This window comes from Sebastes umbrosus, chromosome 21 (assembly GCF_015220745.1).
Source record: "Sebastes umbrosus isolate fSebUmb1 chromosome 21, fSebUmb1.pri, whole genome shotgun sequence".
Taxonomy (NCBI): Eukaryota; Metazoa; Chordata; class Actinopteri; order Perciformes; family Sebastidae; genus Sebastes; species Sebastes umbrosus.
In genome coordinates, this window is record NC_051289.1 from 1,528,068 (window position 1) to 1,540,814 (window position 12,747).

The 12,747-nt window shown below is 40.5% G+C and overlaps 1 long non-coding RNA gene across 1 annotated transcript; it reads right to left on the reverse strand.

Annotated features, from left to right (window-relative positions):
• Positions 1 to 6,662: 6,662 nt before the first annotated feature.
• On the reverse strand, positions 6,663 to 7,626 carry LOC119480395. The gene is made up of 3 exons (XR_005204911.1): positions 7,465 to 7,626; positions 6,929 to 7,204; positions 6,663 to 6,706 (listed from the first exon to the last, which is right to left on the reverse strand). It is a non-coding gene; the product is annotated as an uncharacterized LOC119480395 (long non-coding RNA).
• Positions 7,627 to 12,747: the final 5,121 nt, after the last annotated feature.

Below are 12,747 nucleotides of genomic sequence, written 5' to 3' on the forward strand. Positions count from 1 at the left end.
AGAGCTGAGAAGGTTTTTTTACTGGCATTGAGAAAAGCATAAATAATTAACTAGTTGTGATGTTTTCTGTTTTTTTATTGCCATCGAATGAGAAGACTGTAGAATAAAGGTATAAAAAATACTAAATCTAAATTTGTTTCCATTATTTATTAACTCAAATAATCAGTTATCACATTATAAGTTGATTATAGATTCATTATTCGTCTCAAACATAATAAGCAAGAAGAAGAAGAAGATGAAGAAGGAGAAGGAGAAGAAGAAGAAGATGAAGAAGAAGAAGAAGATGAAGATGAAGAAGAAGAAGGAGAAGAAGAAGAAGAAGAAGAAGAAGAAGAAGATGAAGAAGAAGGAGAAGAAGAAGAAGAAGAAGATGAAGATGAAGGAGGAGAAGAAGATGAAGAAGGAGAAGAAGAAGAAGAAGAAGAAGAAGAAGAAGGAGAAGAAGAAGAAGAAGGAGAAGAAGAAGAAGAAGAAGAAGGAGAAGAAGAAGAAGAAGAAGAAGAAGATGAAGGAGAAGAAGAAGAAGAAGGAGAAGAAGGAGGAGAAGAAGAAGAAGAAGAAGGAGAAGAAGAAGAAGAAGAAGAAGAAGAAGAAGAAGAAGAAGGAGAAGAAGAAGGAGGAGAAGAAGAAGAAGAAGAAGGAGGAGAAGAAGAAGAAGAAGAAGGAGAAGAAGAAGAAGGAGAAGAAGAAGAAAAAAAACAAGATGGCGACGTCTAAACGTCTTCCTAACAGCCTCCACAGAGAGCAGAGCGTTCGTACCTCCAGTCATCCAGCTTCTTGATATCGCTCAGTAAAGTTCAACTACATTTATTTTGTCTTGTTCATTTATTTGTCTCTACCTGAGTTATGGTCACACTCAGCGTTTTTTAAGCTAAACTAAACTAAACTAAGGAATGTCACTAGCTTGTGGCAGCTGCCAATTCTCTGGTGCTTGCTGTTGTTTCCCTTTTCCCTGGTGTTTTTTTGGTTGAGTTGCTGAGTGATTAGAGGGTTATTCAGTTCACCTGTTGCGCAGGGTGTGGGGACTGGCTCTTAAATGATAGTTGAGAGCAGCTTGGTGCATTCCCCTCTTGGCCAATCAGGGTGTAACGACGCCCTTTCTGTAGGGCTTAAAAGAGGAGGGAAACTGCACCTCCAGTGTCATTCTGATCTCTCCTTCACTCAATGCAACATGTGTTATCAGCTTTACCAGAAACTCTGGTCTGTTTTGGGCCCTTTTGGGATTCTGTGATCTTTGTGTTTTGTTTGTTGAGAGTGTTGACTCCTAGTTGGGGAAACAAGTTAAGTGCCAACCAATTGGGTTACCTGCACTGGGACGATTAGGTGCTATTTGTGCAACAGCTGGCTTGCCTTACAATAGCCTAACGCCTGCAGGCTGTATTTTTGTATTCTATTCATTTGTTGATTTTCAATGAAACCCTTTATACCCATTTCTTTTAGTGTATTTTATTTGGGAAAACTTTAAAGGAGGGTAAAAGGAAAAACACAAACCAATATTTCAGTTTCCTTAATTGTTTGTTATTGTAGAGGCATTTGTTCATTATTGTTATTAAGAAGGCATTTTATTTTATATTATTATGTGGATGGGAACTGTTTTTCAGTCTTCTGACTGAACAACTAAAGTCTGGGGAACTCAGTACCGCCACAAGCTTGTCGCCAAGGAGGATAAATAACACTCTAAACCTACGCTAAATTTTGGCGAGGAAAAACTCATAAGAATAAATGTGTGATTAATTTGCGATTAATCACGATTAACTATTTCAATCGATTGACAAACGTAATTATTATGCTATTATATTATCATCATATCAGTTTCAGAAAATGGTCTTAAAATGACAATAATATTGATTATCACACTTACTTCTGGGACGATATATCGTCCAACAGAAGAAGTTATCATGACAGGCCTAATGTCACATTTACTGCCCCACACTGGTACACTGTAGTTCACATATGTATTTATTTTATACTGTCTATATTACAATTCAATAATTTCATCACTGCTGTACACCAGTCTGTATGTTTTTATTTTATTTTATTATAAATGTATTCCTATATTTGAACTCCTGCACTATTTTATGTCTTGAATTCTCATTTTTTTCTGTTTATTGATATTGTAGTAAGAGTCGGAGGGAGCCTCCGCTGTAACTGTTCGTATGACAGTTAAAGACGTGGACTTCAAACATTTATCAGCCTAAAACGAGTCCGTTGATATCAGAGCAGTTCTTTAAACACGTCCTCATCTTCATCCCTGAATAATAAATGTAAAATGTATAACGTGTGTTGCAGACTGAAGCTGATGTGGACCAGACGGTGGAGGGCTGCCAGCCTCCAGGAAGGAAGCAGTCAGCCTGACGACCGACCGGCATCTCCTGCTTCCTGTGAGTGTGTGTGGAGCAGGTGGGAAGCAGAAATGAGTCCTTTCACTCTGTCAGTGTGAGTTTCTCTCATCACTTCCTCTCCTCTCCTCTCCAGCAGGACCTCTGTCCTCCTCCAGGACCTCTGTCCTCCGGCAGGACCTCTGTCCTCCGGCAGGACCTCTGTCCTCCTGCAGGACCTCTGTCCTCCAGCAGGACCTCTGTCCTCCAGCAGGACCTCTGTCCTCCAGCAGGACCTCTGTCCTCCTGCAGGACCTCTGTCCTCCTGCAGGACCTCTGTCCTCCGGCAGGACCTCTGTCCTCCTGCAGAACCTCTGTCCTCCAGCAGGACCTCTGTCCTCCAGCAGGACCTCTGTCCTCCAGCAGGACCTCTGTCCTCCTGCAGGACCTCTGTCCTCCAGCAGGACCTCTGTCCTCCTGCAGGACCTCTGTCCTCCTGCAGGACCTCTGTCCTCCAGCAGGAGTCAGCATGACTCCACACACCTGATGATGGCTGTTTCACCTTCAGGTGAGGAACTCCTTCACTCTTTCCTCCTCCTATCTCCTCGCTTCCTTTCCTTCTTACTGTAAACCAGTTATATTTATGACACTATGACACCGTACTGATATTTAGTTTTATTTGCACTCGTTCCCTCGTTGAGCTGCGACTGCTGCTACAACTATCCCCCTCTGAGTAAATGAAGTTTTCTCTTGTTCATCTCTGTCTGGACCAAAGTGGTGGATCATCCATAGAGCCACACGGCTGCAGATGACTGATGACCGACACTCACTCACGAATGAATCATAAAAACATTTGTGTAACTTTGCTTTTTATTAATTGGCCAAAAGTTTTTTTTGTTTTCTTCCTCTTTTCTCATTTTCTGTCCCAAGTTTGGATTTGAGGAAAAATCCGGTCCAGATATTTGTCCCATACAGCTGCTCAGTCACAGCTATTATTATTATTATTATTATTATTTTTATTATTATTATTATTATTAATATTATTATTATTATTATTATTATTATTATTATTTTTATTTTTATTATTATTATTATTATTATTATTATTATTATTTTTATCAGTCTATAATATCAGCTTTTATTTGATTTGTCTGTTGGTGTTATTTGTATCATCCTTCCTGGTTAGAGCAGGAATCAGGTGTTTAATATTTCTATTTCTGCAACACTGCAGAATTCTCTTTTAATATGTCTGTTTTATTACGTTAGAAAAGTCGGATGTCTTTGTGCCTGGATTGTCTCTTTGTCTCTGTACACAGAGGTAACAGTCAGGTTTGTGTCATTGAATAAACTGGTCAGTTTGACCCTAATAAGGGGGGAAACCACATTACATGTTACATTATGACACACAGATAAATACACCTTTATTGATCTTAAAGTTATTTCTTTTTCAAAAGTTTTGGGGTAAACAAGTCATCTCTATCTCCTCCCAGACAGTTCTACTTCCTGTTTGTTTGGTTAACGTTCTTTCTCAAACAGAGCATGGGGGTTTGGTTGATAGTCAGCAGGTGTTATTTCTCTCCACAACAAAATATCGCGATAGCTTCTGAAACCGAAAGTAAAATATGAGCTTCCTTAGACTTTCAGCTCGCTGACACAGAAGCCTGACGTGAACTGAGAGTTCACGGTACACACAAACAACTGTGATGGACAAATATCCGCGCTGATGAAGTAATAAAGTCCGTCAGTCCGACTTCATCAGACTCCACCGAGGGACCTCATCTGTTCAAGCCCACACAGCGACCCAGAGGCCGGCCTGTAGACCGGCCTTTAACCGGCCTTTTCCTGGTAAGTACAACGCTGATGTCAACACATAGACACACCCTAAACTGGCTGTTTGACTGTAGAAATGAAGGGATCGGAGGGTTTCTATCACACCAAAGAGATGTATGAGAATAAAGTCATAAGTTTAAGAGAAAAAAGTTGTAATATTATGAGTATAAAGTCGAAATATTATGAGAATAAAGTCATAAGTTTAAGAAAAAAAAGGACATAATATTATGAGAATGAAGTCACAAGTTTACGAGAAAAAGGACATAATATGAGAAAAAAGTAATAATATTATGAGAATAAAGTCATAAGTTTAAGTGAATAAAGTCAGAAGATTAAGAGAAAAAAGTCGTATTATGAGAATGAAGTCATAAATTTAAGAGAAAGAAAATTGTAATATGAGTATAAAGTCACAAGTATAAGTGAAAAAAGTCATATTAAGAGAAAAAAGTTGTATTATGAGAATAGAGTCAGAAGTTTACGAGAAAAAAAGTTGTAATATGAGAATAAAGTAAGAATGCAAAAAAATAATTAAATTAAAAAATAATAAAACTAAATGCAGTAAATAAAAAAGGGAATTAATACAACGATAAATAAAGAAGCTAATTAAAACAGAAATATCAATTTATGTCACATTTTCAATCAATGGCCACATTTATTTTTTATATTTTTTATTTTAATTGGCAGATTATCTGGAGATAGCAATGTGCTTTCCTAAACTGTGACAAGGTTGTAGCCTGTATTATAAAGATGGACAAGAGTTGTTAATGTTTACTTATATTAGATTATCAACTGTGTTACATGTGGTTAACACCAATGTAGAATTATATTTGAAAATCTAAAAACAAGTTTATGTTTAAAAATACATTTTTATTCTCCGTTCTCTGCTTCATTTTTAGGACCGGGTGAAAAACACAGTAGCCAATGTGAAGAAGATGTTTTAAAAGTTTCTGTGTGAGAAAAAAGAAAAGATGGAACAAAAAAAGGGAAAAGCTGGAGAACAACTAAAAGGCAACAAATTATCCGACTTCAGTTCTCTCTTGGAAACACCATCTGAACTCAGTCAACCAGGACCTCGGTTTGGTTTATCCAGGCCCGCATATGTTTATAACCCTCAACCTGCCCCGAGAAAGTTATCCACAATTGATGCAGAAAAAGGCCCTCTGGACGGTCAGAGCGTGAAATGCAGCGCTGGAGAACAACTAAAAGACAAAGAATTTTCTGACTTTTTGGCTCTCTACAATCCTCTGCCCCATTCGGTTCCCCCTGTTCCCCTCGGGCGGTATGGTGCTATGCCCCAATTGGGTATGGATCGAAGTAAGAAAAGCCTCAAGAAAGAACACAGCTCTATAATTTCTTTCACTGATTCCTCTGACTACCTGTTAGATCAACCTCCACCTGGTACACTTACAGAAGCAGGAATGAGAAATGTATCCACATTTGATGCAGAAAAAGGCCCTCTGGATGGTCGGAGTGTGACCAACAGCACTGGAGAACAACTAAAAGACAACAAATTCCTCGGATTATCCAGTGATGTCTTTAAAAGACCATCTGAACTGAGTCAACCAGAACCTTTGCCAGGGTTTTCGGAGTTCACAGACATTCCTGGCCATCAAAGACGTTGGCCGAACAAACCTTCCAAAAAACTTTCCCTGAAAAGGTTATTCACAGATGATAGTGTGTCAGAACATGGCAGCCCCAGTTTTCTTAATCCTTCTCCCCCAAAACGCAAGCGTGGTACATGCTCTGGAGAACAACTAAAAGACAACGAATTTTCCGACTTTAGTTCTCTCCCGGAAACACCATCTGAACTGAATCAACCAGAACCTCTGCCAGGTTTATCCGGGTTCACAGACGTTTCTGTCCATCAAATACCTTGGCCCCACAAACCTGCCCCGAGAAACTTATTCACAATTGATGCAGAAAAAGGCCCTCTGGACGGTCGGAGTGTGACCTACAGCGCTGCAGAACAAATAAAAGACAAGGAACTTTCTGACCTTTTGGCTTTCTACCATCCTCTGCCCCATTTGGTTCCCCCTGTTCCCCTCGGGCGGTATGGTGCTATGCCCCAATTGGGTATGGATCGAAGTAAGAAAAGCCTCAAGAAAGAACACAGCTCTATAATTTCTTTCACTGATTCCTCTGACTACCTGTTAGATCAACCTCCACCTGGTACACTCACAGAAGCAGGAATGAGAAATGTATCCACATTTGATGCAGAAAAAGGCCCTCTGGATGGTCGGAGTGTGACCAACAGCACTGGAGAACAACTAAAAGACAACAAATTCCTCGGATTATCCAGTGATGTCTTTAAAAGACCATCTGAACTGAGTCAACCAGAACCTTTGCCAGGGTTTTCGGAGTTCACAGACATTCCTGGCCATCAAAGACGTTGGCCGAACAAACCTTCCAAAAAACTTTCCCTGAAAAGGTTATTCACAGATGATAGTGTGTCAGAACATGGCAGCCCCAGTTTTCTTAATCCTTCTCCCCCAAAACGCAAGCGTGGTACATGCTCTGGAGAACAACTAAAAGACAACGAATTTTCCGACTTTAGTTCTCTCCCGGAAACACCATCTGAACTGAATCAACCAGAACCTCTGCCAGGTTTATCCGGGTTCACAGACGTTTCTGTCCATCAAATACCTTGGCCCCACAAACCTGCCCCGAGAAACTTATTCACAATTGATGCAGAAAAAGGCCCTCTGGACGGTCGGAGTGTGACCTACAGCGCTGCAGAACAAATAAAAGACAAGGAACTTTCTGACCTTTTGGCTTTCTACCATCCTCTGCCCCATTTGGTTCCCCCTGTTCCCCTCGGGCGGTATGGTGCTATGCCCCAATTGGGTATGGATCGAAGTAAGAAAAGCCTCAAGAAAGAACACAGCTCTATAATTTCTTTCACTGATTCCTCTGACTACCTGTTAGATCAACCTCCACCTGGTACACTTACAGAAGCAGGAATGAGAAATGTATCCACATTTGATGCAGAAAAAGGCCCTCTGGATGGTCGGAGTGTGACCAACAGCACTGGAGAACAACTAAAAGACAACAAATTCCTCGGATTATCCAGTGATGTCTTTAAAAGACCATCTGAACTGAGTCAACCAGAACCTTTGCCAGGGTTTTCGGAGTTCACAGACATTTCTGGCCATCAAAGACGTTGGCCGAACAAACCTTCCAAAAAACTTTCCCTGAAAAGGTTATTCACAGATGATAGTGTGTCAGAACATGGCAGCCCCAGTTTTCTTAATCCTTCTCCCCCAAAACACAAGCGTGGTACATGCTCTGGAGAACAACTAAAAGACAACGGATTTACCAACTTTAGTTCTCTCCCGGAAACACCATCTGAACTGAATCAACCAGAACCTCTGCCAGGTTTATCCGGGTTCACAGACGTTTCTGTCCATCAAATACCTTGGCCCCACAAACCTGCCCCAAGAAACTTATTCACAATTGATGCAGAAAATAGCCCTCTGGACGGTCGGAATGTGACCTACAGCGCTGCAGAACAAATAAAAGACAAGGAACTTTCTGACCTTTTGGGTTTCCGTCCTCCTGTCTTTGGATCATCTGGGCGAGATTTAACCCGACTCAACAACAGGACATTTTACGGGGACTCCTCACCTGATTTCCCTGTTCATCCTTTCTATCCCCCCCAAAGTTTCGGTTTTGGCTATACCCATTTGTTCCCTCATCCTTTACAGTACCCGTTTGATCAACCTCTACCTGGTACACTCACAGAAGCAGGAATGACAAAAAAACACTCCTCTGCAGCAGGTGGTACGCCAGGAGTCAATCAGGATGATACCAGGGATATGGAGCTGTATGCAGCAGCTGGTCCTTCCAGCTTTCAACTCTCCACCAGCTCCTCTGAAGAAGATGTTTATGACTTTAATGATGAGCTGTCTGGTTGCACATGTAGTGAATCAAGTGCCTCTAGTGACCAGGCCTCAACTGTCTGCTCTGATGGAAGCAGGACACAAGATGTATATGAGCTGTCTGAGCAGTCTGAGCCAGGAGGAGACGGTGATGCCCCGCCGGACATGGATGTACCTGTTACAGCTGCAAACTGCTCCGTCACAAACACCCTGCCAGCCCATTCACACCTCCAAATCTTCTCGTCAGATCCTCGTTGGAGCAGGAGAGACTCCAGCGGCCTGCCTCGCTCTCACAGCATGCCTTCATTGAGTCAAATAACCTCTGAAAACACCGTTACAGGAGCTGGAAGCTTACCTGACATGCTGTTAGAAAGCAGCTTTGAGGAGTTCACACCTGATATCACTGATGATGAACACGATGAAACCTACAGGTTCCAGTGCTCCGGCCCAGGCCTGTACCAGTGCAGTGTGACAGGCCTGGTGTTTCACATGGAGGGAGAAGGGGTCCTGGTTTACAGGACTGTCCCTTGGAGCAGGAGGCTCCTGGTCCAGCATCACAAGAGGCCTGCAGGGCCACTGTTTGACATCAAATGTGTGCAGCAGTCGGTGTGTCGGCTTCATCTGCCGCACTGTGAGATCCGCTCCACAGGTAGAGGTGACTTCTTGTCCGTTGCTCATGTGACCGATGAGGACGTTGAGTTCATCAGCCCTCATGAGATAACAGAAACTCACGTTATTATAAACATCACGGGGTTTTCTGCTTTCGGTAACGTCAAGGATGAAGACTCGCCAGCTGACCCGGTCCGAGCGCTGGTGCTGCTGTTCTACAAGCCTCCAGCTGATCCTGATCCTGAATCCCTCCTCAATGTGTTGTTGCTACCGAGGAACGTGGTGCTCCAGGATGTGCTGCGCTTCAGGAAGAAGTTAGACGGAGATGAGCGCTACATAGAGACATCCCCACACTGTAAACTGCAACCGAAGCAGGAATACTCTCTGTCCACTTGTCCTGAAGACGACTCGGTTCTGGTCCAACCAACAAAAGCAGAGTTTGACTGTGACAACTATGATAACTACATTGTGTCATTACAGGTGGAATGGGAAACAATAATGAAACACATCAAGCTGCTTCTTAGAGACACCAACAGCTCCAACATCGTCTGGGAAAGAAGAGTTTGTCTTTCATCCACCGGAGGACGAAGGAGCGCTCTGAATCTACCTCCTCCTGAGAGGCTGATGGACATCCGGAGCAGCTTCATCGATGGGATATCAGGACCTGTTCTCAAAAGTCTGCTGGACAAACTGTTAGAGAAAAAGGTGATTGGTGATTCTGAGAGGGAGTCGGCAGACGTGATTCAAATCAATAGCGACAAAGCTCGTTTTGTGATCGACACAGTGAGGAAGAAAGGCGAAGCTGCCAGTTCAGAGATGATCGAGTTCCTCTGTGAGGCCGACCCCTTCCTCTGTAAACATCTGGGGTTGACCTGAGGCTAAATGAACAGCTGGTGCATGCAGTGGAGTTGCGTTGTAAACTCTCTATGGTCTCTGGTAACTCCACCGCACAGATCCCGTCAGACACAGTGACTTAAATACTTATCCTCCACTTCTCAGGGCTTCACCTGCACCGACACCGAGGTTATGAATACATGTATGGATTTAGTGACGGAAATGTTATCCTTAATGTTGTGATAGAGCTGATTTATTTACCCCAAAACTGTTTATCTATTTACATTTATATACAGGAAAGATACCTTTTATTTTAAGTATGATGTTTTTCTGCTGGAGTATTTAAATGGAAACTAATTTCATGGTTCGATATCACTGCTAACTAGAAAAACATTCAATATGACATTTAGACTGAATGTGGTCTAAGACCAACAATGAAATTAAGGAAGAACACCGTTCCTGTAAAGCCGGGTAGGTCTTTATTCACTGTTACAATTATTGCAAAGCAAAAGCAGCATGTTTATACATTCAGTATCTAGCGGAGCATAGTGCTAACGCTATTTAATGATGTGCTAGCGTATTCTGCTAATGTTGTAGAAACGTAACGTTTTAGAAACGTATATCTCCTTCCAACCTCTCCGGGTCAAGCCCCCCAGGAAGAGCGCCGGTTGTCGATCCCAACTTTCATAGTGGCCAAACGGTGGTACTGCAACTTCCGTGTCCGTCACGTGATGCCATTGGACCCAAAAATACTTTTTCTCGTAGACTCACGTTGGGGAAGAGACGTCTGTAACTCAGCGGATAATTTTTTTTTCGGTGAATCAACTCCCCAGTACGAACACTCTAATCCTAAAAGTCCCAAAAGTTGTAAAACGCACTAATAGCTGAATCCAGAGTTATTTCCCTTCCTCCGTTCATGTGAATGAGACCCAGACCGTGACGACGGCGTGACGTTGTGACCCCGTGACCGAGTCACGTGACCGAGCGGACGCTACTGCGCATGTTCCACGTGCCCAAGATCCGGGTACTTTTCCAGGTGGAAGTCGAGCCATTTAGGCTTCATGAGCCGCTGAGACACTCTCATAGGAATGAACGGGACCCCGCCTCCAACGCTGTATCCAGTTCTCTTTATACATCCATGCTCCGGGTAACGGGTATCTCTATTACACAACGTTTAACCACAACTAGCTCGAAATCCTCAAAACCAGCCCGGAAATGAAGAAAATCTGAAATGATTGCATGAGAGTCTATGGAGCAGAGACGTATAGATGTGGGACCCTAAGCTCTAATGGTCGACAAAACATTCCCCAACCATTAGTGGCCACGGTTTTTGCCCCAAGAGGCTACCGTACAGGATAACTGCAGATACATAACCCACTGCATCATGTTAACATTTTTACCTTACAGTGTTTGGAATCAGTAAAGAAAAGACAATTATATTAAATGTATGAAAGAAAGTAAGGTGTGTTCTTATGGGCTCCTCAAAGGTTCTATGTGTAACTTGCAGAAAATCATTGTCATTAACCCCTTAATATTCTGCCCTCTTGTTTTAGAGGGGTTGGGAGGAGAAAGGGGGTCTTTAGAGGGAGATAGCAGGTCAACAGTAGATGTCACATAGAAGTGGTGAACATCATCTGAAAGCTGGGAACCTGAAGATTAATTTGAGATGCAGCTCAACACTGTGTCAAGTTCTTCTAGTCATAAATCTAGTATATGATGGTCATCCTCATGCTCTATTATGTTCACATCAAGTGGAAAGGCTAATGCAGACAGTGGACGAGATATTAAAATAACTGCACAGTGCACGTATCAGACCAGATCAATAAAGGGCTGGAATGTGATTTATTTACTAATTAATATAAAATTCAATACCGTGAACTTGATTGTTTGTTATGAAGCATTTAATCGAGGATTTCTATGTTTTTATATCATGTTGTTTTTTAAATTGCTGCATGGATTCTGTCAAATGAAGCGATTGTTGTAAACTGTGATGGCATGATGGCTGTAAATAAAACCCAGTTGTGTTGTAAACTCTGTGTCTCTGTGGTCTCTGGTAACTCCACCACTCAGATCCAGTCGGACACAGTGATTTAAATACTTATCCTACACACTTCTCAGGGCTTCACCTGCACCGACACCGAGGTTATGAAATGGTACTTGAATAGGTTTAGAGGACATGAGGGAAATGTTGTTTTTAATGTTATAATAGAGCCGCCTTGTTTCCCCAAAATCCTCTGAAACTAAAAATAAGTGGAAGATGAATACATTTCTATTTATCTGTGTGACACAAAACGTGGTTTGCTTAATTTATCCCCCCTTATTACATTTAGGGTCAAATTTATGGAGGACAGAAACTGCCGAAATCTAAAATAAATTAATAAATTATTCAATAAATAAATGAATATGCCATTAAATGTACTAAAAATAATATTACAAATATATTTGTGCATTATTTAACTGATAACGTGACAAATTGATTTTTTTGATTTGCTTCTTTATTTATTTATTTACCTTTGTATTAATTCCCTTATTTATCTACTCTTTTATTCAATTTTCCCTTTTAATTATTTATCTATTTTATTAACTTAAATTTATTTATTTATGTTTTTATTCACTTAAAATTTATTTTTAAATGTATTTATTCATCATTAAATGTATTTATTCATGGAAATAAATACACAAATAAATACATAATACCTTTAATAATTAACAAATAAATTAAAGAATACATTTTAAATGGATAAAAATTAAATGCAAAAATAAATTTAATCTAAAAAGAATTAAATTATTAAAAGGGAAAATTAATACACTAGTAGATAAATAGGGGAATACTTAGGATGGGTTAAATGCAGAGTTAAAATGTCATGTATGTACTATGACAAATAAAGGTTTCTTCTTCTTCTTAAATAAAGAAACAAATTAAAACAAATATCAATTCATGTCACAATTTGTCATTTAATTAATGCCTATATTTATTTTTAATATTATCTTTGGTACATTTAATGGCATATTAATCTTTTATCTCACCATTTTTATTATTTATTATGATAATAATTATTATTATATTTTATTATTTTTTTTAGGTGTTGTCCTCCATACAAATTGTCCCTTTTAAAAAGCTTAAAAATACAGGAATATGTAAATGGAAAACTAATTTTAATAGTACAATATTCAATATCACTAGTAACTAAAAAATATGACATTTAGACTGAATCTGGTTTAAACTTTTTTTTAGCATGGAACAAAATGTGTCTGCCTCTCCCTCCCACCATATTTGA